We start from the raw sequence: 27,057 nt of genomic DNA, 5'->3' as shown, positions 1-27,057 counted from the left end.
TGACACAAGATATTTGCAGGCTGTAAACCACATGGGTTGAGAGGAGTAGCTCTGGTGTGTGTGTGGACTAATCTACAGACTAGGAAGAGAAACTACGTCATCATTTAGTCTACTCTTTTAGGGAGGGGGAAAGGAAAAAAAAAGCCATCTCAGGATTGTTGGACAGTTTGCCAAAGGATATAGTGGAATTTCCCATCCACTATTCCATTTGAAGTTCAGACATGACAAAGCACTAGACATTTGGGGTATGTCTGTGAAACAGACAGAAGAATCTGATTCACGACTTTTATCTCTCTGTCTTCTACCATGACCCACAATCCCTACCTGGAAAAAACCTGAGAAAGAGACAAACTGTTGTGGCTCCCTCTCTTCTTCTACAGTGATTTCCTTGTGCTAGAGTGGCTCTGTAGTCACAAGTACCAATCTCTGATCCCACACAGAAAGTAAAAGCAGTAAGGGCACAATTACATCTGAACTAATTGTCCCAGTTAGATCCACGGCCAGGGCACGCCTGGCCTGAAAGCTGGTTTAGCTTCTGTTTTCCCTTACATCAAGCGAAACAAAACATCTGCTCTGAAGGGAAGGAGCGCATGCTCTGGAGTTAGAACTGAAGCATTTTTAAAATCTTCATTACAGAATTGTATTGTCATCACAGAATGGTTTGGGTTGGAAGGGGCATTAAAGATCACCCAGATCCAACCCCCTGCCGGCAGGGGCACCTTCCATTATCCCAGGTTGCTCAAAGCCCCTGAGCAAAATGTGGCCTTGAACATTTCCAGGGATAGGGCAGCCACAGCTTCTCTGGGCAACCTGTACCAGTGCCTTCCACCCTCATATTAAAGGATTTCTTCCCAGTATCAAATCTATATCTCTCCTCTTTTGGTTTAAAACATATCCCTCTTGTCCTATGACTACCTGCCCTTGTAAAAAGTAGCTCTCCTTATTTCTATACACCACTTTTAAGTACTGGAAGGCTGAAATGAAGTCTCCCTGGAGCCTTCTCTTCTCCAGGCTGAACAACCTCAATTCCAAAAGAAATTAGGAAAATAATTGAGTTAGCTAATTGACTTAACTCATCAGCTAACTACTTCCTGTGTATTTTTTCTCACGTAATCTTTGATTTTTGTTTATAGTGAAAAGACAGTCTTTCTTACAAAACCAGGCCAAAACCAGGGTTTTTCAGCAATTTGGACTTTCCCTCCCAAGCACTGAGTAGTTGTAATAGCTGTAATTTTAACAACCAGTTTGTTTCAAAGAGGTATGTCCATTCAGGGAGTTCCCACGGACTTTCCAGCTGCTGTCAGCTGCTACTAAACATCCTGGATACTGCTAAACTGTCTTTTCAAAGGTTCCACATCAGATCCCTCTTGTACTACATTGCTATTGGCTACCCCACCTGAGTCTGCTCAGCTCCAGACCTAGAAAAGTACTACTTCTCACACCTAACACAGACAGTCTCTCACACCTAACACAGTCAGTCTTCAAACACAGGCTCCCCAAGAGCAGAGAGACTGTTTAGGGAGACAAGCTGCTGGCTAAGGAAGGTTTACTATTACCAAAGGTAGGATGGCTCATAAAGATCTGAATAGTAAAGTGCTCAATCCCACACTTTGTCAGGGGAAGAACTCTTGCTCACTGTGCTGTTTCACAGATGTACACTGCCCTGAATTTCCTCTTAAGCTCAAAATGCTAGTTTCCACCACCATGGCTCTGTTGCAAGGGATTTGGACAGGTGAGAGGACAAGTTTAAAGCTGCATTTGGAGCAGTTCCATGATGATACTGGGAGGCAGGGTAGAGGGAGGTGCACAGCACATCAACACTGGAAGCTGCCAAGTGAGATTTGTCTTATCATATTACTGCTAGGTGTTTTGCACACCTCAGGGAGAGCAAGAGAGGAGTTTTGAGAAGTGAAGCAAGAGAAGGAGCAGTCAAACTTTCTGCAGAGACACAAGAGGAGGACTTATGCATCTTGCCAGGGAAACTGTTAACCTCCTGGTGGAAGGCTGGGAGCACCATAGTAGAAGACATGTCTGCAATTAGGATTTCATGGAGATGGAACAGGAAGTAATAAAACGAGACTGACAGCACCTGTAGTCTTCGCATGCAGAGGAGCTATGTACAAGAGCCCAGTAATTACCAGAAGAGAGTGTCTGTGGAGCACAGTCACGTTAAACTCCCAATGCAGGTCTTCTCTATCAGAGGAGGGCCCAGGAGACCCCCAGGAGCTCAGCTACCCAAAGCAAACTTGCAATTAGCATTTTCAGCAGGGCCAATAATGTGACAGAGCAGCACACAGGACCTATCTAGCCTCTGCCACTAGGCAGGATATACAAACTCTCCAAGATAATTCACTGTTTCCCCTTTTGGGGCTTACTGATCTTTCACATCTCTCACTGGATCAGATGATCAGCTGGCCATCACTCCCTCATATCCTCTGTCTGTGAAGCAAAGTAAACTGATGCTCCCTGTTGAGATAAAGCCAGGCTCTCCTCTAGAGAGGGCCTAGAAACACCAGACTTCAGCTCCCATGCACTCAGCTTTTAGGTGATTCTGGGCGCACAGGACCCCTCCAAGCTGGAACAGTGAGAGGGAGCAGCTGGCCACACGCCAGCACAAAAACAGAGGGGCAATGCTTGGTCCTGCTGCAGTCACAGGCACAAAATCTGAGAGGAGAAGGGTGAAGGAGGTGGCCTGGTGAGCAAGAAAAGGACAGCAGTGAAAGCATGAGGGTACAATCCATCCGCAGCTTTCCCAGATTACAAAAGGCAACGTGAATGTTGTACTTCCTTCCACTGTGGGTTAATTCACCTGGACGGAGATGACAAACACTTCTGGTTTTAAATAGAAAGTACCTCACCTTCCCTCCCCCCCCTCCTCCAACAAACAAGAAAGGAGCAATAACAAGTACTATCAAGCACAGACAAGCCCTTCAGCTAGCCAGGAAGCAAGGCTACACACAAGTGGAGCCCTGAGATCCTCCTGCTCCTCCAAAAGTGGGGAGAGATGGAGCATTCTGCCTGCCACCCTGGCCCTCCCGCATGGTGCCAGGTGCCGCCTGGCCACCCTTGGCCCCACTCCCCATCCTGCTCCCCTGCCGCAGGCCATGGAGCAGCCCACACGCCCAGGCTGCTGTGAACACGCTCCCAGCAGAGAAAGTCCTGCCCTGTGACGCAGGGATGGAGCTGCTCCGGCCCAGCTGCAGCCATGAGCTTCTGGCAGCGAGAGGAAAGGCGTTCACAATAATGTTTGAACGGCATGGGCGAGGACACCCTTTTTCTCATTGAAACAAAGGGTTTCCCAAGTAGTCCCTAGTTTGGGTTTATCCTTGCTGGTGCAGCCACACCGTTGTGTAGAAATGCCAAAGCTGGATTTAAGGACTGCAGCTCAGGCAGGAAAAGAGTTTCGTGTTTGGCTCTAACACCCACCCAAAAAACAACAAGGCTGCCCTGAGCCTTTTCCTGCTATCTCAGCTTGGTTTAATCATCTTGGTCACACAGTTCAGGTACACTTTACAAGGAGCTGAAAGAGGGGAAATTTATGTTAGATATTAGGAAGAAATTCTTTCCTGTGAGGGTGGTGAGGCTCTGGAACAGGTTGTCCAGAGAGATTGTGGCTGCCTCATTCCTGGCAGTGTTCCAGGCCAGATTGGATGGGGCTCTGAGCAACCTGGGCTAGTGGAAGGTGTCCCTGCCCACAGCAGATGGGTTTGGGACCAGGTGATCTTTAAGGTCACTTCCAACTCCTTATCATTCTATGATTTGAATCAGCTCAGAGCCAGCCTTTCTCCTTACAAAATCCAGACCTCAGTGTGCAGGACAGCACCATCTCTCCCAGGAAGCAACACACTGGACTTCAGTTTGGTGAGACACCCAGGAAACTGAACACAAAGCCTGCCCTGCCACAAGCCTCAATTTTTATACTTCCTCAGCTAGTCCTGCCATGCTTAGGCTGGCTTCCTCAGCTGCATATATTCCTGCACATATATCCCACTGCACATATTCCTCTGCAAAGAAACAGTCACCAGTCTTCACACACCAACCCAGGCTGCTCTATCACTGTACAACCCATCAAGGGAGGTGAAGGAGGGGGGTCAAAATTCTTGAGCTCAGGAAGAGATAACACAGGGTGCTAGAGATAAGAAGGAAGGAGGGAAATAATGCAACGTGGAGTCAACTTTGAGAGCATAGAGAGCAGAAGGAGCTTGCTGAAGGAAAAGGCTTAGAAGGAAAGTAAGATGATCTAAAAGAGCAAAATAATGTAGAGTTTACTGCTGTGCTACACAGCGCTGATAATGTTCCGGGAACCAGGAGCTGCCTCAGGTGTCTTAGGCAGGGGAGAACAAAACACAGCCGCCAAAAGCACCTGACCTCCTGGAAAATGCATCTGAGCTGCTACTGAAGCTTGAGAAACACAGGTGAGACCTCCCAGTCACACCAGTGCAGAGAGTTTGCCCAAGTTTTAACATACCCAGTCGCAGCTTTCACTCGTCATAGGCACACTCAAGATACGCTGAGCCTATTAATTATCCAATGACTCACTAACTGAGGGGGGAAAAAAAAGAGGATACTTTTCCATACTTTTCTTACATTGGTTGGTATTTAAGTAGATTATAATACTTAATGCTAACAAAAAAAAAAAAGCGTCAGAGAAACATAATTTTGGTTGAACACAATTTCATCTTGGAAATTGCTACTGAACATTTGGCAAACAGCAAGTGAAGAATGGGGCTTGGATTGTACATTGCACTTCCCAGAGATGCAATAAAAGTGATTCATTCTTAAGATAAAATGGGGTCACCTGTAAAGCAAAAAACCCAGTTCACTCTAAGCAGAGGTTAAGTTTATATTCGCAAAAGTAATGGGTAAGCCTTGATATTCTGCAGTTTTCTAATATGAGAATAAACAAGAATAGTGTGTGATTCTCATTGCTAGAGCATCCCTAGAGCTCAGTAGAAAGATAACTGACACTACTTGGTGAACAGCAGAATTCCCACAGTGGAAGTAATGTATTGAGTCACTGCAAGTTGCTCTGTGCAGGTCTCTCCATAAACACTGAGGATGGAGACACAAGTGACAGAAACATCTAGAGCACAAAAAGAGGCAAGAACTTCCCAAATTACTTTCCCCGTGACATTTTATGCAGAGGTGGCTGCTAGCAGCATGCTGTACACATTCCTAGATGGCATGTCTGCCATGAACCCCAGGAGTTCTCAGTTCCTCTTTGAGCAGGATGATTCAGGACCTTCGTGGGACAGATTCTCCAGTTAGAGGCAGAAATCTGAGAGTCTCTCACTACGCTATGGATGTGTGAGCCAGAATCCCACACTGCTGGTTTTGAGTATCAGATTAAAGAAGGCTCATGTTTGCACCAAACCATTCTGACAGATGCAAATGCCCTTAAGACATCAAAGGACCTGGAAACACACTTGAAAGCTTGGCCTTGCCCAGTCTGCACAGTGGAGCCATTTGTGTAACCTGTACCCATTCTGAGCACAGTTAAGCTACAGACAGATAAGGATGAACAATATTCAGCAAACTGAACTGGGAAAAACTGTCCTGCCCTGCAGAGAGGCCCTCCAAAGTTATCCTGTCTGATGCAAACAGATAATATAACCTCTTTCACAGTCAGACCAAGTTGCACCTGGAAAATTGTCAGATTTCTGGTAGCTGTCAGAGCCCCAACAGAAGATAAAGCTGGAATATTTCAGCAGTGTGGGATGACTCACAAGCTAAACACTGATATATACCCAGCCATAAATAAACTGGCAAAATCCTGCTTTTGTATGAATAGGTAAAGCACATCCTATGCAACTAAAAAAATGCTAAAATACCCATAAAACTGCACTTTCCATGGTAGTGATAGCACAGTGTCATAAGCCACAAGAACAGCAGAAAACCATCATTCTCTGGCTTCAATATCGTACCATCAATTGGGGAGAACAAGAAGAATTGTTGGATTCAGAATCCCATGAGATAGCAACCACAACAACAAAACCACACATTTATCCTTATGTTGTGCCCTTAGAATGCATGTTTTCAGCCTTAGCTCCCCATATCAGTTTTAATTACCTTATGACTCCAGCAATGAGATTTATTTTAAAAAGTTATGAGATGTGTATCACAATCAAATCACAAAACTACTTGGCAATACTGTAGCAGTGATGGAGCTTTGTACTGAAAACTGTAGCTAAAGAAAGAAAGAAAAAAAATCCATCCAAAAGGGATGTAGAGATGTATGTGGGAAAAACAGGTTTTGGTACAACCCTCCCCTAACCCAGCTTCTCAGGGAACAAACCATTTTTTTCTTGGAAATTTAACTGGTGTCTTTAGATCGAAGAAGCTACCACGAGACAAGTTTGGTATTGGAAGCAAAAAGTATTAGATATAAATAAAATGTTATAAGAAATGTAAATGTGGGAAAGCACCAGCAGGGACCCCTTGCCTCGCCCTCATGGAAAAATAGCTTCACACACCCAAAGCCACAGGAATTGTGTGGGTGCTGAATAGGAAGGTACTAATGTGAACACACAGAAAACTTGTTGTTCCTCACGGTCTAAAGCTTGTATGGCCAACTGGCACAGGTTTATTGTGCACATCACAACATTTTCTGTTTCTCATACAGTCCCACTTCCTAGAATCATGTGGTTATGTGAGAGTTTTGGCTTACAATTATGAAAAAATGGATGAATGGCCTTTAATGGGCATGGAAAAGGCCAGAAAAACTAAGTATGACTCAACAATTAAATCTCGCTGTCTGGGTTCATTTTAATTTCTTAATCCTAAACTTAAATTTGTAACTAAGGAGAGGAAGGGCAACTCCCCATTCCCTCTCTGCCTGACCCCTGTTTTTCAAAGGTTGGGACTCACGACACTGCAGAATATTTAGGCCTGATGCAGTGAGTTACATGAGCTACCAGAAACTAAAAAGGGCAGTGAAATACACTGTGATATAACTGTGATATAATCAAATTTGTCAGGCCCAATTTAGGTATTTGCAGATATCCTGCAAAGTTCATTTGTTTATATTCCATTCCTTAAAAAAAAAAAAAAAAAAAAAAGGAAAAGAAGAGTTTCTTCAATTCCTTCTGCTGCTGACTGTACAAACTTCCAACACCACTTGGATCTTAATAAATCTCAATTAAGACCTGACATGAAACCCTGAAAATCCAGAACACCTGAAATCCAGAATAGACCAATTTACTATGCATCCAGGTTGCTGCCAACATCTCCCTCATGCCAGTGCACACATGACCATGTATGAGCCATCCCAGGGAGTTGTCAAGACAAAAAAAAAACAACCCAGGAGCAGAGTGATGTGAGCAGCCATAAAGGTATGACACAGGAGAAAAGATAAGTAGTAAAGCTAAATCTGACAGCTTCCTGCAGTAGTTGTATATGGAATCAGAGAATGGTTTGGGTAGGAAGGGTCTTTAAAACCCATCTCATTCCCACCCCCTGCCATGGGCAGGGACCCCTTCCACTAGCCCAGCCTGCTCAGAGCCCCATTCAACATGGCCTGGAACACTGCCAGGGATGGAGCAGCCACAGCTTCTCTGGGCAAACTATGCCAGGGCATCACCACCCTCACAGGGAAGAATTTCTTCCTAATATCCCATCTAAACCTACTGCCAGTTTGAAGCCATTCCCCCTTGTCCTGTCACTCCAGGCCCTTGTCAAGAGTCTCTCTCCACCCTTCCTACAGGCTCCCTTCAGGCACTGCAAGGCCACAATGAGGTCACCCCAAAGCCTTCTCCTCTCCAGGCTGAACAATCCCAATTCCCTCAGCATGTCTTCACAGCAGAAGTCCTCCAACCAGCAGGTCCATGTCCTCCATGTGCTGGGACCCCAGAGCAGCTGTATAAGCTGCACAAGAGGACAAGAACACAGGACTGGGCAGCAAAGCAGGAACAGGAAAGCAGAAACCTGGACTTAGCCCTACATTCTGGTGAAACCACACCCAGGATCCACAGGCCAGTCCCTGCCACTCCAGTGTAGGTGTCTCTCTGTGTGTGACTGCCAAGCACTCTGCACACAGAGCCAGAGCTCCCTCGGCAGCCCACACACACCAGCAGCAGCAGAGCAGGGGGGTTTTATACCCTCAGTCCTGGCCCTCTGCTAGGAACACATCTGCTGCTCTCCCAGGTGAGAAGCAGGCACCGGGGGAGCAGGATATTCTAATTGGGTTCACAACCATTTCCAAATGAGCGATTGTTTTTATGGTTTTATGTTTCCTTCTCTAGTTATTGCCACTGACTGAGCCATTCTGGTGAACCCACAGCCAGCCTTCTTCCAATAGGAAAGGGCTGGCTCTGAGGGGATGTTGCATGGAAGAGAGGTGAATTAGGAGACAGCCCCTGTCCAACTCTGAAAACAAGTAACAACATGTAGGAGATCCTTGGAAAAGCCCTGGAAACCTCCTCAAACCACCTGGGAAGTCTAGCAGGGAAATACTCCAAAGGGAAGGGAAGGGGAAGACATTCTTGTGATCTTGTCTTTCAGATCAAGCTGTGAAAAGTTGTGTAAATCAGAGGTTTAAATGCTGTTACTGATATACATCAGTCTTAGAAAATGCTTTTTATAACCAGCTTTACCAATTAGTACTACCTTATTTCAAGGTTTATAGTAGTAATTACAGCCCATAGATGTTGTAGTTAAGATTTAGCATTAATTCCTAATACTGTCATTAACAGTATATTATAAAAATTTAAAAAAAAAGGTAGAGACCCACAGATACAAACTTAAAAAAATTAAGGAACAGCACACACAGATGAATACTGATTTTCTCTATTTCAGTATTATTTCCCCTTCTTTGTCAATGTGCAAAAATTACATCCACATACTTTCATGTTCAGTACACCTCCAAGTGTGGATTAATTAAAAGCATTCATTTTATAGCAGCTCAGAAATATTACTAACGTTTCTTTGATGCATTAGTTAAAATATTTTTCCCACTTTAATAATTAAACAAGTTTCAATGCATAAGGAACAACTAGAGATATTTTCATCCTTCCTCCCTCTGTTTTCATTTTTCTGCACATGAATGAGGGGGCAGAGTCCATTTTCCACCACCACCCTTTCAGATTCTCTAAAACTGCACTCCTTGCTGGCTTCATGATCTTCAGACATTAGCTGAGCAATCAGGATCTTAAGATTGCCTTTGGGAGTCTTTGAAGACATCAACTCTGCCTCTTCTTGACTGGCCTACGGCTTCCTTTTGCTCAGCCCTGTGGCATGTAACACCACCTCTCTCTTTCCCCTCCCAGGTCCCACCTTATCAGATGGCAATGCTGAGGAGTAAAATAAGGTCTGTGTGCCTCAAATTCACCCCAAGCTCCTGAATTCAGTGTAGCAGTGAGAAATCAGAGGATGAGGCAACTTAACAGCGGCCTGTGAGTAACAGTAGAAAATCGAGCTGATAAAATTTCCTTCACCTCTTTTATGACACGGTCACAAAATGATAGCTCTGGCTGAGGAATGCCAAGTCCTCGCATCCCCCGGCCTACACAGGCGTGCATGGCATATTCTAATTGGACTGGTGCATACCTTCCCATCCATGAGAGACTTCCCCCAGGAAGCCATAGGCACCAGGCAAATGAAATCAGAGACTCAGCTCCTTCGCCTTCCCATTACCTGCAACACGCTTTGATCAGCGGGGCATAAATAAACACGTAAACATCCCATCTCTGCCAAGGTCAATGAGATGCAGCAGAGTTCCTCCAGTTACCTAAAGGAGTTCATTGGACTTGGGATGGGTCAAAAGGCTTTGCTGTGCTTAAGAAAGAAATCACTGGACGTAACAGCAAAGCACATGATGTGGTGTGACGACTGTAGCTTGGGAAAGCTAAGAGCAATAGAGAGCCTGAAGGGGGAAGGGTTGGGATTGTCTGTGGACCATGCCCAAGAAGGAGGGAAGAGCCAGAACTCTCCTTCTTGGAGTCCTCTTCCCAAACACCCTCCTGTATGGAAAATTTGGTCTAACCTCTGCCAGACTGATACACCTGGGAAACCCAGCTTTCAGCACAGATCTTTGCTGCCTATTACTGAAGCCAGCACCTCACCTCTTCCATTCGTGCCATTGAAGGTGCAATTACAGCTATCCCCACAGCAGGACACGCAGCATTGCTGCTTTTGATGCAAACATTCCAAACCTTTGGCTATTCCTGCACTTGCCCTAACAGAAGGTGGCAAAGATGCACCCTGCTGTTTTACGTCTTGCCTCTCCTCATGGCTAGGGCTTATGAGCATGGGTGCAGTCACTAGAAATTTCAAGCCAGTGGGGCCCACAAAGGATATCTGTTATCACCAGTAACATAATCCAGGCTGGAAGGGGAACACACATTAGGATATGGGGGGGCTCTCCTTCCTACAGTGCCTCACTGCAGTCATTCACTAAAAGGAGTCTCTACAGAAGACTTAGATTGTAACCGGTTTTGGCGTATTTTTAGGGCAATGAAGAATGGCCCCCATCCAGCAGAATTTCCAGTTCTGTATTCTAGCTGTTTGCAGCAGTTTCTGCCTGACTGAGGGTCATCTGTGCAGCTGGGGTAATAGTAAACTCTCCTACCTCCCAGCCATACTCAGAGGATAAGGCAGGGAGTGGCTGCTCAGTGTACTGAATATGCAAAGGCCTGTTATAAACACCATATCTGATTGCAACCATAAGCAAAGTCTTATTTAAGCAATCCCTTCCCCAACAAAAATATATCAGCTGCTCACTCTATTCTTTCCTTCCGTGTCTTTCTGCCTCCAAGTTCTTCCAGATAACAAAACACATTACTAAGATATTTTCCTTTTGTGCTGTAAAGTTGTTTACTACCAATAAGAGAGATTTTTCCCACAATGTAGTGTACATACTTGGTTGTTTTGGCTCATTCTGGCATCGCACTTTTACTGGAGGAGTCTCACTGCCCAGTCACTGAAAACCCCACTCCCATAATCTCACGCATGTCAGATATTCACATTCTAATAGACATATCTAATAGATATGTCTTATTTCTCACTGTGCTCACATTCAGGGGAGACCCCTTCTCCAATTCCATCAATTTTATGAACTTAGGACAGAGAGCATCAGTTACTTCTTGCTCCCACTAAACACAAAACTGTATTTCTCTACCAAACTATAGTTTAAAACCAAGCTGGTGTTTTTGCACGTGCTTTGCTTGACACTTCTGTATTTGTCTCCCACATCAGTTAATACCTTTTTCGCCTTTCAGTGCACTTTGTTCACTCTTTTTAGCAATCACAACAAAACTTTTTACAATGCCACCATTTAAATTAAGCTTTCAAAGGCAACATTCTAGTAAAATGCAGTTATGATACATTTCAGGGCAGATTTGCTTCCACACTGCCTTGCTGAATGTGAGATTTCTGATCATGCCAGTTTTCACTGCATACACAATGCAGCACATCTCACCTTTTCTTGTTCTGGTCTCTTCTAAAGTCATTTGGCTATGACTATCAGAGTCAGAATCAATCCATCTTTCCCCTTTTACACTCAGATGCTTATTTTCATGTCTGATATCGCTGTTATCACCCACTCAGCAACTGAATAGGCAAAAATGACGCTGGTAGACAACAAAGGAAGAAATGTCTGTGGTTCATCTGGATAACACCCACTGGGCAATTCAGCTCTCATGATTCTTCTAGACACACAGACACAGTTTTTAGCTGCTTTTCACAGCCCTGACCCTCCCTTGTGACAGAGCACACACTACAATGACATAACTTGCATGTCTGGCCTTGCTCTTCCAGGATAAGGCATATTTCATTGCTCCAGCATACCTCCAAATTGCTCATCTTCCTCTCTCTGCCCTCTCCGAAATGAACCAGCTCAGTTTACTCATTGTGCAGGGGCAGAAAACAAGGCGAACGGTAGGACTGATGCGAGAGGACGACTGCCTTCCCAGATGGCACCAAAACAAGCAATGTTCATCCTGTGCCTACAGGAACACCCTACAGCCTCCCTTTCAGCCTTCCCCACATGCCCTGACAAAACATTTCCTCTTCCCAGCTGTGCCCAGGGATGAGAAGAGAGTGACAGTACAGTCATGTATTCCCTATACACATCACCAGTTGCTATTAAGAAATTACTTGGTGACTTGAAGGGTAAACCCATTTCCCTCAGTCACTAGCACATTTAAGAAAACATGCCACAACCTATAATTTGTTGTAAAAATATGGATGGTCCCACTTCCCTATGTCTGTCTCCCCACAGCATCCTCTCTCTGTCCCACGGTTTGTCACAGCAAAGAGTCATAACAGGGTTGTGTGTTGTACTGCAGCCTTGTCAGTGCTACCACCCTTGCCCATAGTGAAATTCTGCTTTCCTGTACCTGGGACATGCCTCTCCAGGAGAACACACCTTGCCTTGGGTCCCTTCCAACTCAGGATATTCTACAGTCTTGTGGGGAGGAGTAGAGAAAGGAGAGGAAAGTGCAGCATTCTCAAAGCACTCTAAGATCTACCAGCTCTATTGTATGCATACTCAAGCCTGAAATACCTTCCTGTGCAAAGCAAGTCACAGAAAAAGAGAACAAACAACGAGAAGAGTTACTTGAGCCATGAGCCATACCAACCATCAGGACTGAATCCTCACTGTTCTAAATATTGTTCACTGTTCCTGTCCGAAAGAGCTGGCGGCATACTCAGAACACCCTTTCTTCCCTAAATCCAGCAACAGAATGGAAATAGATACACTGCACCTTCACAACTTCACCAGCAGCTTGGCAGCCCTCACCTGTAAAACCAGACTGTGATCTCGGAACACCTCAGAAAGAAGAGTGACTCAAATGTTGCAGATGGATTACATTTCATAGTCTAGAGTTATCCTTGGATGCCTGCACTATGGAATACCTACAGCAAAACTTCTGCATCTAAACTCAGCCTTAATCCAAGGATTTAGCCTGGAGCCTAGACCCACTAAAGACATCTGATGCTACAGCATCAGAGCTTTGCTAGGCACTGGTATGGCATCTTTTTCCTGTGAAAGCTATAATCTTCCCATCTACTCTTTCCAAGTTTCCACGAGACCCTCATCACAGACAGCAATCTGTAGTGAAGATTTAAGGGCCCAAGTAAGATTTAAGCTATTCAAACAATCTGTGTGGGCATTTTTGATCATTACACCTGTAAAGGTGAGTGTAAAGCACACATACCATATAGCTTACACATCCTGATTTTTTGCAGTTGCCCAGCAAGATCACGGGCAAAGCATCTTCTTCTACTCCTCCCAACAGTGGCCTTTGTGTTAGTTTAACATTGCTTTGTGCACCTATTTCTATTATCAAGTGAATATACAAGTGTAGCTATGGCAGTCACTTTGTGGCAGATATGAACTTGTCCCCGGATTATCCCTGGGCTTCTGCAACCTGAACAAATCATGTCCTAACATGACCAGGATCCTAATCCCCTCCCCTGCCTCCAGAGAAGTGTATTTTGGATTCATAAACTCTACTGCTGGATTCGTTGATGAAGCAGGAGCTCTCCCTCCCCTCACCTCCTCCAGTCACACCCTGTGCAAGGCTGGGTCTGCTCACCAGTGCACAGCTCTGCTCTGCCCATGGAGGTGACCACCCAGCTCTTGGATCCCACTGGGCACCACCCCTGGTGGAGATTTGGGAATTTCTGTGTATGATCAGTGTTAGGAACCCCAGTGCTTAATGACTCTGAGCACCAGCAAGGCTGTGGGCAGTCACTCTCACACACTGAGCCCCTGCATGCAGCTGGGTGCTCAATCTGAGATCACAAAAAGGTGGTTTGGTGTCCAAATGTCACACACTTCTCTGTGACACTGCAAAAAGGATATGTTTTTAGGAAGCGACTTTATGACCATCTCTGCTTTAACGCAGTATTCTCCCAGCAGGAGGTTCCTGTGCTTCCTCCCACCTCAGTTCCCTCCTTGTCTACTATCCAATTACAGTTTCTTCAGCCACTCCTCCTCAACCTCTCCTAGCATCAGAACACCCTCTATTTTGTATACCTTTACATATGTGTGTCTATATATATACATTTGTACACATGTCATGGTAATCACCTTTCCTCTTCTAAATTTTTCCCACTATCAAAACCAATAGCCCTCCCCCTGACCTTACATTGAACTTGTACTAAAGTCATGGGAATTTCTTCTTTGACTTCATCTCGCTTTTAACCCAACCCCCCAAACATCAGGTCAAAACAAGTCCCCACCATAGGCTCTGTTCCTCATCCTGCAGTGTTCTGCATGGGACTTGAAGGAAGGGCGTCTAAGAATAGATGGGGAATGGATTTTGTCTCGGCAAACCAATTCTACTCTAAGGGCAAGAAAGCCGGAGTCACTTAATGGAAAACACAAGATTAATGAAGCTTTCCCAAAAGGGCACCCCACCTTGCTCAGCACTGAGAACTCACATCTAGAGCACAGGAATGCATTAACTTAGAACTTTTCTGCACCACTGAACCCTTCATAGGTAGCAGTGTGTCACAGCCAAGGCTCAGACCTTCTTCTTACACTACATGCTCTCTCCCACACAACAAATTTCAACATGCGCTTCTTGACCAAAGACATAAAAGCATCTGACCTAAACCCAGTCCTGGCTAAACCCAGTTCTCCCAAGCCACGCAACAGAGTTAATCTGCATTACTGAGTAAATCAGGGCAGCTGCTCTCACATGTCAGCTGCAGAGGGAAGGCAAAATGATACACTGCCTTCTATGAAGATTTAAAGGTAAGGCATGCTTGTGACAACTCCTAGTTTCACCAACTCTTCACCTTGCCAAAAGGAGTTCCATCCTCTGCCCTTTCTCTCCTGGTGGTAGAGGTGCATGTGTGGTCTCACAACAAACCACAGCAGAGAACCAGCAGAGATGACAACAGGCAGGCACGACGGCTTCTTTCAACAGCAGTGCCAGCTGAGAGGATTTGTGCAACCACAGCCTGTTTACCCAAGCACAGAAATGTAGGAACTAAATGTGTGATTCCCTCTGGCATCTAATCCTGCTGTTGGAAAAGGTGGTCCCTCACCACATTTCTCATGCCCAGTGTCATGCTACACTTCAGCAATCTCTCTGGCCACAAGGCAGGCTAATCCAACTTCTATACTTTTTTTTTCTTTAGGGAAGGGGGTTAATATTCAGTTGGAGCAGTGACTGGACTGATCTGAGGCCACTTGGTCACCAGAGAAGGTGACCAAGTGGCCTGGGTGATCCCAGGGAAGCAGCAGGAGCTTGCAGTCAGGACTGGATGAGAACTGGATCATTCCTTCAGCAGCAGCCTGTTGTGGTGCTGGGCTGCTCATTATGTGAAGCCCAGCTCCAAGCAACACGAGTTACTTAAGCACAGTTCCCAGGAAGCCTTGCCTGCACAGAGACACCAGGCCAAGCACCCTCCATCACTGCTCTAAACCATGCTGATCACCCAGACTCCAGCTCCATGGCTGCCCTCTTCCCAGAAGGAAGAGCTCAGCACAGCTAGCAGCCATGGGCTTGCAGTAAAACAGACCATCTTTTAGCTGGAATGTGTCATCCTGGCAGCAACAGGCTTTCATGTCAACCTGGCATGAAAATTTGTAGCAAGACTTTGTGGTTAGAAGCCAGGTTGGACAGATGGAGATAAGAAATTAGCAAGGGTAATCAGCCATTGGAATAATTTACCCAGCGAACCAGTGCAGCCTATCACCTGATACCTTGAAATCAAGACTGGGTACTTTTCTAGTAGAATTTTGGATTCGATGCAGAGATAACCAGCTGGGAATGTAAATACCTGCCAGGAGTCAGGTCAAGGTATCTGTCCCCAGCTGGCTGATACTCTGAACTGTGTGATTACCTCAGGAAAAAGGGAAATAACCTCTATGTAGAGCCCAATTGTCAAAACAATAGAGCATTTGCACTGAAGTCACTTCTGAGTACTTCATTAAAAGATTCAACAGGAGCTCAGTGAGGAGCTGCAAAGCGGAAAGGAATTGCAAAACTTCCGAGGCATGACTACTGAAATAAACTAGCAGTGGATAATTTAGCCAAACAGTAACTAAGCAAACAACATCAACTGGAAAGATACCAGATGACAGAAAGCACAGTAAACACTTAGAATCAAACATCCTTGGAAAAAAATGTGATTCCAATTAAGAACTGGAAATCCCTTGCGGGCTGTTCCTTAAGTTTTGCCTGGGACAACTATGGAGAGTGAATGTAATATGAATACAAACTAATTAAATAAAACAGCCCATTTTAAACAAGACTCGAAAGTAGATTACATAAAAAAGAAAAAAAAAGGAAATAAAAAAATAATCAAAAACTATAGCATTATTTGGCTCTTTCCTGCTAGAAAGCACATGGAATAAGCGTACCGTAAGAAAGGATAAGATTCAACAGAACAAGCACAAGAACATCCATCTAAAATTAGCAGAATGAAAAAAAAAAAAAAAAGGCCTGCAGAACAGACTTACTGTCAAAATCTACCAGGACGCACACAAAGTTCTCAGAGGAACTATTTGTGTCCCACTATTTCAGAGAGCAGGAGCATCAAGCTCAAGCCCAGTTGCCTGCTGTCACAATCAACTGGACCCCACTGAAACTTACCCAGACCATGAGGCTGCTGTACAGGCAGGACAGGATAAATGCCACCCTCAACCACAACCTGGCAAAATAAGGTTCTACACAGAAGACAGCTGAGCTCTTCATAACATTAACAAAAACTAAGAAGAACTCAGATTTGTTACAACTTCAAGTCTGATTATGGATGCCTCCTCCTCACCCAATTCAGGTGCAGTTCTGAAATCTGGGTCACCCATACATTATTCCTCCAAACCAAGCCACCTCCCTCTGGTGCAACCCTTTAAAAGTACTCTGCCCTTATCCAAGCCATCTCAAAGTCATTTAGGTTATGAGAAACTCCAAAACACCAGGGAATCAGGTCACAAAACTTCTAACAGCACATTACACATGTGGCTTGATCCAGGAGGAACAGGCACCCAGCTCCAGAAGAAGCCAACACAGGCATCCATATCCAGCAGCACCCTGGTAAAGTCTGCAACAAGTCAACACCGATGAGCTGAGCTCAGATCTCTGACCCCATAATTCCTACCAGGTTTGATGCAGTCTTAGCCAATATCTGGGAATAAACGAAGCATCCAGCAACGACAAACGTGGGTGCTGGGAGGACGATGGGTCAGGTGAGAGCCGTGGGAGCTCTGGATCCCCCCCTGGCAGGTTGGTTGGGGCGCTGGGGTTGCCATCGGAGCTGCTGCGGTGGCCGGGGCTGCGGGAAGGAGGCAGGAAGCGAGCAGCAGGCAAGGATCTCTCGCCTTTCGTTCCTCTGCCTTCCCTCCGTGACAGGCCATAAAAGTCACGAGGCAAGGAGGAAAACAAGGAGGTGTCCAGAGTTCAAGCACAGCACCCCCGCGACTCCCGGTCCGCAGCTCCCGGCGGGAGCTGAAAACCCGGCGAACACCGTGGGATCTCGCTCCTGCGTGGGAGGCACCATTTCTGCGGGAAGAGGCTCCTGCTGCTGCTTGGCAGGCGAGCCTGGGACCGGGCCTGCGCTCCGGGCCCTCCCTGCTGCCGGCAGCGGGTGGGGGAGCGGGGGGCAGCGGGCGGGACGGGCGCTGCCGTCGGGGCCCGGAGCCCCCGCCAAGGATACGGCCCCCAGCCAAGGATGCGGCCCCCCGGGGCGGCCCCAGGCCGGGCGGATCGGAGCCCCCTTCGCCGTCCCCTCGGGGGGCACCGGAGCTCCCGCGGCGCCCGAGACCCCGAGGGGCTCCGCGCCCCGATGGCGTCCGTACCGCGCACTCGCACCGGGCCCGCCGCGGGAGGAGCGACGCTCGCCTTCCGCGGAGATCCCTCCTCCCGTCCCCCTCGGGTCCTAAAATGGTGGGTCGGCCGCCCTCCCTCCCCTTCCTTCTCCCCCTGGTCCCGTCCCCCCCGCCCCGCGCTCCCGGAACCCGCCCGTCACCCCCGCCCCGGCCCCGCGGGGCAGCCGCCCCTCTGTCCTTCCCGGCCCGGGCTCCGCAGGGATCCGGCGCCAGGCCCGCGCCTCTCCCGGGAATACGGCAACGGCGATCCCGGGAATACGGCAACGCCGCCCCCGGCGGCCGCCCTTACCTGCGCTGGGCTCACATCGCGGGGCCGGGGCCAGCGGTGACCCCCCCCGGCGCCCCTCGGCCGCCGCCTCGCCGCCGCCCTGCGCGGGGCCGCAGGTATGTCATGAGTGCCGAGCGCGGCTCCAGGTGAGCCGGGCACACCTACAGGAAGGCAGGCGGGCCGCCCTGATTGGCGTGCGGGGCCGGCGGCCGCGCTCCGACGGCACCGCGGCGGGGCAGGGCAGGGCAGCGCAGCGCAGCGCAGCGCAGGGCGGCCGGGGGGCCGCGGCGGACACGGTGGCCCCGGCCCCGGCCGGCCACAGGCCCTGACACGTCCGAGCGGAAGGTACCCCCCCGGGGGGAGGTTTTTTTTTTTTTTTTTTTTTTTTTTTTTTTTTTTTCTCTTTTTAATTCATTAGTTAGAATATGGGTGAAGGTCCTAGAGGGAAAGACGTACGATGAGTGGCTGAAGTCGCTCGGTTTGTTCACTGGAGGAGACTGAGGTCAGAGCTCTCAGCAGTTCTGCAGCATCCTCGCAAGGAGGAGGAGCTGGCCCTGATCTCTGCTCGGTGTTACCACGGACAGGACCCAGGGAACAGCTGGAGCTGTGTCACGGGCTGGTTAGGGTGGATTTTAGGAAATGTTCTTCACCCAGAGGGTGGTTGGGAACTGAACAGGCTTCCCCAGGCAGTGGTCACAGAACCCAGCCTGACAGAGCTCCAGGAGCATTTGGACAACGCTCTTGAGCACGGGGTGGGATTGTTGGGGTGTCCGGTGCTGGGCCAGGCGCTGGGCTGGATGATCCTTGTCGATCTTTTTCAGTTTCAGACTTTCTGTGATTCTGCAATAACTGCATCCCTCTCAGGTTTCGACACAGCACTTGTTTGCTTTGCCTCTGGAGTGCAGCTGACCCACCAGCCTAGGTCTCTGGTCCAGCTTAAGACTCAGAGATGCTTTTTATTTTTAAGCTTCCTTCATTATCCGAGTCTCTTGTTTTCCCACTCCTTAACTTCACATGTGTGAACCCTTTGTGTTTTCTCCCAGCAGGCAGCTGGGGGTTCAAGGAAAAGTGTTGGCTTTATAGGATTACAGGATCCCAGGCAGGATTACATCCAAGATCATCAAATAAATGTAAATTAATGAAACACCTGAATTCAGAAGAAATTGACCAGGCCATGGGTAGAAAAATTCTGTAGGCCGCATTAAGAAGCTGAGTCCACAGATAGAGTTCCTGGGCTTTCTGTCTCTTGTAGGTACACAGGTGCTTAAAGGGATACAGGATTTATGTGAGGATGCACTTTGCCATAGGTCTTTGCTCAACAAAATCACAAAGTGTGCAAAGAATTATCTTATACAGGTGGCTGAGGAAGGCATTACCTATATTATTCTGTCTCTTCAAATTGATATCCAGAGTTGTCTCCTTGCTAAGTCTGCTTTTTTCTACTAATCATTTCTTGAGGCTTACAGGTGTGTATCCTCCAGGATGTGCTCTGAAGATTTCAGCAAAAGAGAAAGAGGAGGCTTGACTCAGCCACCAGAGAAGCCCTGCAGCCCACATCTAGGCAATCCTGAACCCTCCCTTTCCTGCGAGACCTGTGTGGAGTCTCCCAAGCAGGAAAACTCCCCTCAGAAGTGGCACACTGAGAACTCTCCCCAGCCAGCCATGGAATCATCCTCTGCCTGCTGCTGCCTTCTGAGTCCTCCTTTCATTCGTTTGTGTGGGTGCCTTTTTTCAGCAGAGTGGATCAGCTCCTGCAGCTGAGATTCAAATTGCACATCACTGCATTTACAGTCAGATGGAAGGAAAGGGATGCTTCAAATTCCCAGGAGTTGACTCTGGATCATGTCTCTCTTGGTTTGGTGTCAGACCTCAGGGAGATTATATAAATAGCTAGTGCATCTTCCCATTGCATTTTCTAAGTTCCTAGGAGCTGGCAGCAGGTTGGAGTTGGTCATCCTGACTGGAAAACTGCTTCTCTTCTATCCAGAAAAGGGCAACTTACTGTCTGAGGTGAGCTTTCCCCTGTCCTTGGCACCTCCAGCAGCTGCAGAGGCAGTTTTCTGTTTGATTTTGTGAATCATGTCTTGAGGTACCTTGCTTTCTCTGCCTGCTGTACAGAGTTTGAGTGCCTGAACACATCTGGAACCCAGCAGAGTGTGAGCCAGGAGAGGGCTTGTCCCATGCTGTGAGTAGCCCATGTGGATTGGGCTGCACTGTCTCTTAGCCCACAAAACTCTGGGCTACAGCAGTTGAGTATGCTCCTTTCCCTTCAAGGACATACCTCCTTGGTGTGTATATATATATTTATCCCTGGTGTGTCCCTTCCCTGCAGAGAGGCCCAGCAGCACGAAGAGCAGGGCCCTGTACCCTGAAGTGCTCCTGCTTTCTGCAGTGCCGGGCTGAGGGGCAGTTGGGACATTAACCTCCCACTCCAACATCCTCCTCGTAAACATCCTGTCCCGCTCAAGTCCTGTGCTGTCACATCCTCTGTGCTCTGCCCAGACACTATTCTGGGTTTAGTTCTACATGCAGAGCACACAGCTGGGCATTCCAAAATTCAGGCAGGCAGCAGGACAGAACAGAACAGTAACTTGGTTCAGCTGCTGACATACTACAAGTACTGCAGAGGAGGAGAGTTGTTTAAACGTCTTCTTAAAACTAAAATCATCTGCTTGAGCCCTCCTTGGAAAGCCAGTTTGCTCCCCTAGGTGTGTTCAGCAGCTGTACCTTACTCCAAGCAGATGCAAACCTGTGCATATGGCATGAAAACCCTTGGTAATAATGGAAGGGAGCAGAAGAGAGAGCTTGGAAACTGCAGCACAGTAAGTTTACACAAGCAGCAAGTAAAACACCCATCCCCGGTGAGTCAGTCCTGGCCGTTTCCTTCATTTCCTCCAAGGCTCGCTGTGAACATCCAGTGGTACCAGCCCTTCTGAAATCCAGTCATCTCCTTTCCTGCCTCTTGTTTACAGCCTCCAGCACTGCATTTTCACTGCAGCAGGCTGAGAGAAGTGCAGACTCTCCCCTGGCCTCAGCTTACCTTTGGTAGCGCAGTGCTCTTGTTGCTTTTGGGGGTGCCAGCACCTTCTTGAGCTACAGCAGGTGCTGAGTTAAGAGAGGAAAAAGTGTCACAGTTACACAGTAGGGTTTTTTAAAAAAAAATCTTGAATGTAGCTGTATCATTGACAAAGGTTCTTTATCCCTACAGCCATACCTTTGGATTCAGTCTGGTAGGGTAGAAAGAAGCAGTGGGGTATTAGGTTGTTTTAAGTGTGCAGACATCCCTCAGAGATATGGGTTGAATCTTCCCTGCTTCAGATTGAGATGTATCTCATGCTCTGATTTCCCCACATGACAGCAGCTAGGGAGGAGGACTATTTTGAGCTTTTGTTTATTGGTTTGTTTACAGGAAATTCTTCATTTGTGGGAGTGAGCTTGGGTCTGTGTTAGTCTGAGAATCCACTTCAGTGCCAGTTGTGGATGTATTTACAAGGGTGAACCGCTGCTGTTGTCTGGGAAGAGGCATCATTTATCCCAGGTGTTCAAGAAACTATGGGTTTTACACAGACAAATATTGATTTCTGGGATGTTTCCTGAAATTTTCTCAAGGAGATGTCCAGACAGCTGTGACAGAAAAGTTTAGGAAAATACAGAACTAGGAAATTCTTTTGGGTGATACGGATAGAAATGCTTTTCTGGGTGAAACTAATTATAAATCTACATTGCTGCCATAACCTGAGTTAATAACAATAGCTCTGAGACAAAACCCATATTGTCAAAGAACACGAACATCCCAAGACAAGAACAGACCAAAATGGGCTTCCTCCATTTCCTTCTCCAGTATCCTCTCCTGGGAATTCTGAATAGCCTCCAGCCAACAAGTGACCTAGATACAATGCTGTGTCTGCTCTTATGGAGTAAAACCAGGAGCAAAATAATCCACCAAAATTATATATCTTTAAAATCCTTATTCAACTTCACCCAGGTTTGGGTTTTGTTTTGTTTTGTTTTGTTTCTTCCATGCAAAAAAAGCAGTAAGAATTGTTTGTACAAATGGATACCTGCATATGAAGCACAAAGGGATAGTTTCTTGTCATGATGAATTTTGTACCAGTTACAGGGAAGGTGTACATTGGATGGATTAAGCGTGAATGGCCTGTTTCATATGTTGTACAATTTTTTTCCAAAGTAATTGCAGTGCCTGGGCTGATGTGCATGTCAGGCCATTGTCCTACACAGCTAAATTCCCCTTTTTTAACAGGGTCTGCCAGGAAAATTTAAACAAATGGACAAGGCTGCAGACTGTCTTGAGACAAAGGCTACTCTTAGAGGCATGAGAGTAAGGAATGGTCTGGAGAGTCCCTGCCTGTCAGCCATGAAAGGTGATAAAAGGATGTTTTTATTTGCACACATCCTGTAGCCTGACATTGCCCAACAGTTCACTTGATTATAAGCTCCTGCCTGTTCTAAAAGGGATGAGGTGGTTCTGAACTTGTGGATGTCGGCCTGGGGGAGGCTGATGTGCCTTCCCAGCTCAGTTTACAGCTGCAGTCCAGACTGATATCAAAGAAAATGACTGCTCATGCCACAGCTTCAGAACGGTGTGGGCTGCACACATGCAAATGTTGGTTTTGTTGACCTTCCCTGATTTGGATGGAATTGAGGGTAGGGATGGCCAATCTCAAACAGCAAAAGTAGGCAAGATCACTTCAGATGTTACTTCATTCTTGCCAAGGATGTAAAAATCATCAGCTGGGCAGAAGGGAAGACAAAGTACCACTCAAAGCATAGCTACAAACTGAAGAAAGAAATCCCCACAATGTATCTCCTGCTCAAGATTTCGCATGAACAGCTGCAGCAAAACATGACTCAAAACTTCACATGTATTTGCTTATATACTATTTTTCAAAAGACAGAAGGAAATAGCTTAAAAGTTAGTCCAATTCCATTAAAATCCTTTTATTTGGGATTAATAAAATATGGATTCCTTTCACAAGCAAGAAGCTCCTTTGAATAAATATTGGGGGAAAAAAGGGAGCTATGCTAAAGAGGTTATAGTCTCTGAAGCAGTTACCAGCCTTTAATGATACATACTGTGGTTAAAACCTGTTTCCTGCTCACCAGTAGCATTTGGCAGCTCAGATGGAATTCTCAGTGGGACAGTAGTAAGCTCTTACATATTTAGAAGGATTTCCTTCAGCCAAACTTGCAAAAATTGCATTTGATATATGTAATGCAGTGTAACATCACATTCTTTTCTTCCTGTTGAATATATGGCTTTTTAAGCCCTATTCCCACCTGATTAATATACAGAGATTTATATGGAAGTGTCCGTGCAGGTAAATAACACAAACTTGAATTTAAAGGGTTTTTTGAAAATATATAGTGCAGGGAAAGAATGGTTTATGAGCAAGAACATTAATGAGAGTATTTTTAGTACTTTACACTGAATGTCAGCAGTGTATTTTACTGAACAAAATTATTGCAGTAATTTCTGGCCTGGAGTCCACACATACGAGGAGGTCCATGGGCTACCTGAGGAAGATTCACAAAAGATACCCAGGAAACACAAGGCAATACCTGTAAACAAGGATCCAAAAAAAATAAAAGCAGGTTGAAAAACCCCAATGCTTCATACTATTAAGATGCCTCCAAAAGGGCAGAAAGACATTATGGAGAAAAAAATATTTACTGGGGGAATGAGTAGTCAGACAAAGAGGAAGACAGGAAAGCTTTTAGTGGGCTTTGACTTTTCCCCATCATCCAAAGTTTTAATTTTTGGTAATCCAGGATCACAACATTGATATGTCCAGAAATACCACACACAAATTTTGGAAAATCTTAATGAGAACTGGTTATGCAAGCATTTCCAAACAGCTGCTCTTTTACAACAGTCAATGTAGGCAATTCCAAGCTCAGTTACAATTTCAAGGAAATCTTCGGGCTTATCTTTTTTCTGCCCTGAGATGCGCCATGCAAAGGATATCCCAAGCTGCTTGTTCCTGGCAGGTGCCTTTCCCAGACTGAAATCCCCAGTTGCAGCTCCCAGGGAGCCTTTGGGAGGCAGCCCTTGGTTTCTTGCAGTGCTTTCCATTTCTGTGTTGTGGGATTCTGAACTCCACAAAAAGCTGGATTTTTCCCTAAATCCATCTGTGATTCTTCTGTTGCAGCTAAATCCTTGTGCAAATCTGAAGCAGAGCCCTCACACTGCAGTAAATTGTTGCCCAGCCCATGATACCTTTCACATCCCTGTGCAGGTAATTGCTGGACTGGGGTCTCAGCCTTACCTGCACCTCACACGCTGATGTTTCCCTTCCTTCCTTAGCAGTGAGAAAAAGCCTAAATAGAGAGGATCCAGGATAATGAGCATTGTCTGCTTTTCCCCTTTGAGAAGTCCTGGAGTCCTGGACTCTTGAAATACTTCTACTCCATTTGGAAATGCTAAAGCAAGAACTTACCAGAGTCTTCCTCTGCACTTTTATATATGGGTGTTGATGGCAATAACTTCAGTTGGGCTGGGGGGGTGACACTCAAGGACTTCTGTAGAAATGATTCTGAACAAACCAACCCACTCACTACCAGAACATCTAGAACACTTCACTGTGCTTTTCTGTTTCTTTCACATTCAGGTAGTCCACTTACCCTGTGGTCATTTCTTCAGGCTTTCTGCTCCACTATGAACTCTAGAAATAAATTACTCTAAGGAAAAGGCAGAATATGGACAAAGTCACACCACTGCAGGTACTCTTATTCTAGTCCAGACATGCTAAAATAGTTGGGACCTCTACAAAACTAAGCATGGAGAGCAGAAATGAAATCAGCATGCTGCCTTCAAGGGGCTTGCCAAATATTCCTCTGGTTTCAGCTGAAAGAGAGATGTGGCTGTGTAGGAGCTGTACGTGTACAGGCTTTTCCCTATGCAGGCAGCTGCAGCACCTGAATGAGTGCAGCCAGGTGGGAGGATGACACTGAGCAGCTTTGCCCCATACTCAGAACAGCTGCCTCTGCCCCAACCCCACCCTGCCCATCCCTCTGCACTCGGAAACCTCGGTGCAAGGAAGTCACTTCTTCCTAGCTAAGGTCCTCATATGATCATGTCCATTTAAGTGTTGTTGCTTGTGGTGTAGGTCAGTAGTAATGACTTGGGCCAGCCCTTCACTTCCCTTCCTCTTGTTGGCTAGACACAAAATCCAGCCCACAAATTAATCGGTCCCATTTTCTAATAAAGAAGAACCCCTGTTCATTAAAAAATTGCACACAGAAGTCATTAGTATGTATTAAGGTCCTCTTCAGTAACTGTGAAATCAAGCCCTTAAAAGTTCAGAAATCCCAAATTCTCCCTGCATTCCAGATTTGTGTTTGGGATTTTTTGTTCTGGTTCTCTTGCTGGACAGAATTACACATAGTAGTGTAGCTTTTAACAGGATAAACACAGTAATTCTTTTTGCAGAGGAGGATAAACAAAGCTGAAATGTGCTTCCCTCTCTGTTCAGTGTCTTTGTACAAGTCCTGGAGGTAGAGATCTCCAAGCCTGGATGTGTGATAGTGGAGTGCCCCCTCATGGGAAGCTGTTCCTGATGCTGATTCCTGGCTGCATCCAGGTGAGAGAACGTGAGCCCAAACACCATTCTGTTTGCTGTGCCTGCTCCTCTGTATTGATTGTTGTCACAACAGCAGGTTTAGAGAGCAATTTCCCTTTTCCTCCCTCAGGTAGTTTTTGTTTTGGGCACTGGCTTAAGGCTTTTTGTCAGAATGTTGAAGAAACGTCCACCATTTTATTGTAGTTTCACCTTTTTTAAAAAATAAAATCTCTGGGATTTTAGCCACCCATGGTGGCTTTCCTGGCGGTCCTAAACTTACGTAACATGAGTCCTGTAATTAGATAACAAATCTCATAATAGAAAAATGAGCATATATTCCTGAATCACCTCCGTGATGTTGGCCTGTTGTATACTGAGAGAGGATTCCCTGTGCCCCTCACTCTCCTCAGTTCTCAGAAAAGTAACCTTTCCATAGGAGGGATTATAATGATGAATGTAAGCTTGCACAAAAATACAATCATGCACACAGGGTGGGGAAGCATTGTTTGTTTGGAGTTCTGATGCTGTTGTTGGAAGGGCAGACTGAAGCAGGATTGTTTCCTATGAGCAAAGGCACGTTTTTAATGAATTGAGCTTTTGTCCTTTAAACACAAAAAGAGCCTTTTTGTGATTCACACTGTGTGATATTTTCTGTTTTATTTGCATTTAGTTAAGAACAGCACAAGAATAATCCTACAAATAAAACATCAAAGCAGAATGACCCTATAAAAAGAGTGGGGTTTCTGCCTCAGCAAAAAAACTTGCTGCATTACTGTGGAGGCTCAGGGTGTAAAGTGGCTGTGGTAGAGGCCACATTCTTGTCCGGTGGTCAGCATGCATTGTCACACTCTTCTGACATTTTCACACCTCCTGAGACACATGAGTTGAAGTCCCCAAGGAATCAGAGAATAAAGAAACAAAGATCAAAAGGTTATTTAAAAGGTACCATAAGTAGATGGTAGACCTTCCATTCCTAGGACCTCCCCCATCTCTTGTTAGTGATTCTCAAAAAAAACATATGAGGCCCATCGTCTTAGTAGGGTGTTCACATCCAACCCCTGCTACCTCCGTGTCCTGGAGCATTGTCACATTGTTCTCTGTGATTTGGGGGTTGTGCCTCATACTCCCTGCAGGATTCCTCACAGTGGCTTGAATATCTGTGCCTTTATCCTACCTCTGGTGCTGGAATGCCTTCCTGGAAGATCTCACAGTGAGCACATTTTTTTTCAAGGGCTGGTTTCCTGCTGAGGTGCTTTCACTGATGCTGAGTAAGGACGGGGTGAATCCTGGTTCCAGCTCTTGTCAGTGGGAGCAAACAGATTAGGCTTTTCTCTGGGGTCAGCCAGCTGATTCTGAGTCAGGTCAAAATTCCCATCAAAACCCTTTCCACATATATGCCCCACGGGAATCTGCCTAGATTGTTTCGG

The 27,057-nt window shown here is 46.3% G+C and overlaps 1 protein-coding gene and 1 long non-coding RNA gene across 5 annotated transcripts in view; one reads left to right on the top strand and one right to left on the bottom strand.

Annotated features, from left to right (window-relative positions):
• ARHGEF5 (Rho guanine nucleotide exchange factor 5) overlaps positions 1-18,305 on the bottom strand; it is a 34,728-nt gene extending 16,423 nt beyond the window's left edge. For 2 of the 4 annotated variants that reach the window (XM_041460348.1, XM_041460349.1), the window contains exon 1: positions 18,072-18,305. The gene's annotated coding sequence lies outside the window, so the exon portion shown is untranslated. Of the gene's footprint in view, positions 1-17,055; positions 17,939-18,071 lie in introns of those variants that run through there. The other 2 variants (XM_041460347.1, XM_041460351.1) reach the window with 1 other exon arrangement.
• Positions 18,306-18,532: 227 nt separating this feature from the next.
• LOC121349675 lies at positions 18,533-25,739 on the top strand. The gene is made up of 3 exons (XR_005954577.1): positions 18,533-22,432; positions 24,680-24,791; positions 25,544-25,739. It is a non-coding gene; the product is annotated as an uncharacterized LOC121349675 (long non-coding RNA).
• The last annotated feature ends 1,318 nt before the right edge of the window (positions 25,740-27,057 follow it).

The sequence above is a fragment of the Pyrgilauda ruficollis genome, unplaced genomic scaffold (assembly GCF_017590135.1).
Source record: "Pyrgilauda ruficollis isolate IOZ18807 unplaced genomic scaffold, ASM1759013v1 scaffold142, whole genome shotgun sequence".
NCBI classification, from domain to species: Eukaryota; Metazoa; Chordata; class Aves; order Passeriformes; family Passeridae; genus Pyrgilauda; species Pyrgilauda ruficollis.
Note: the sequence above shows the minus strand (reverse complement) of the source record. Positions and strands in the feature narration are given on the sequence as shown.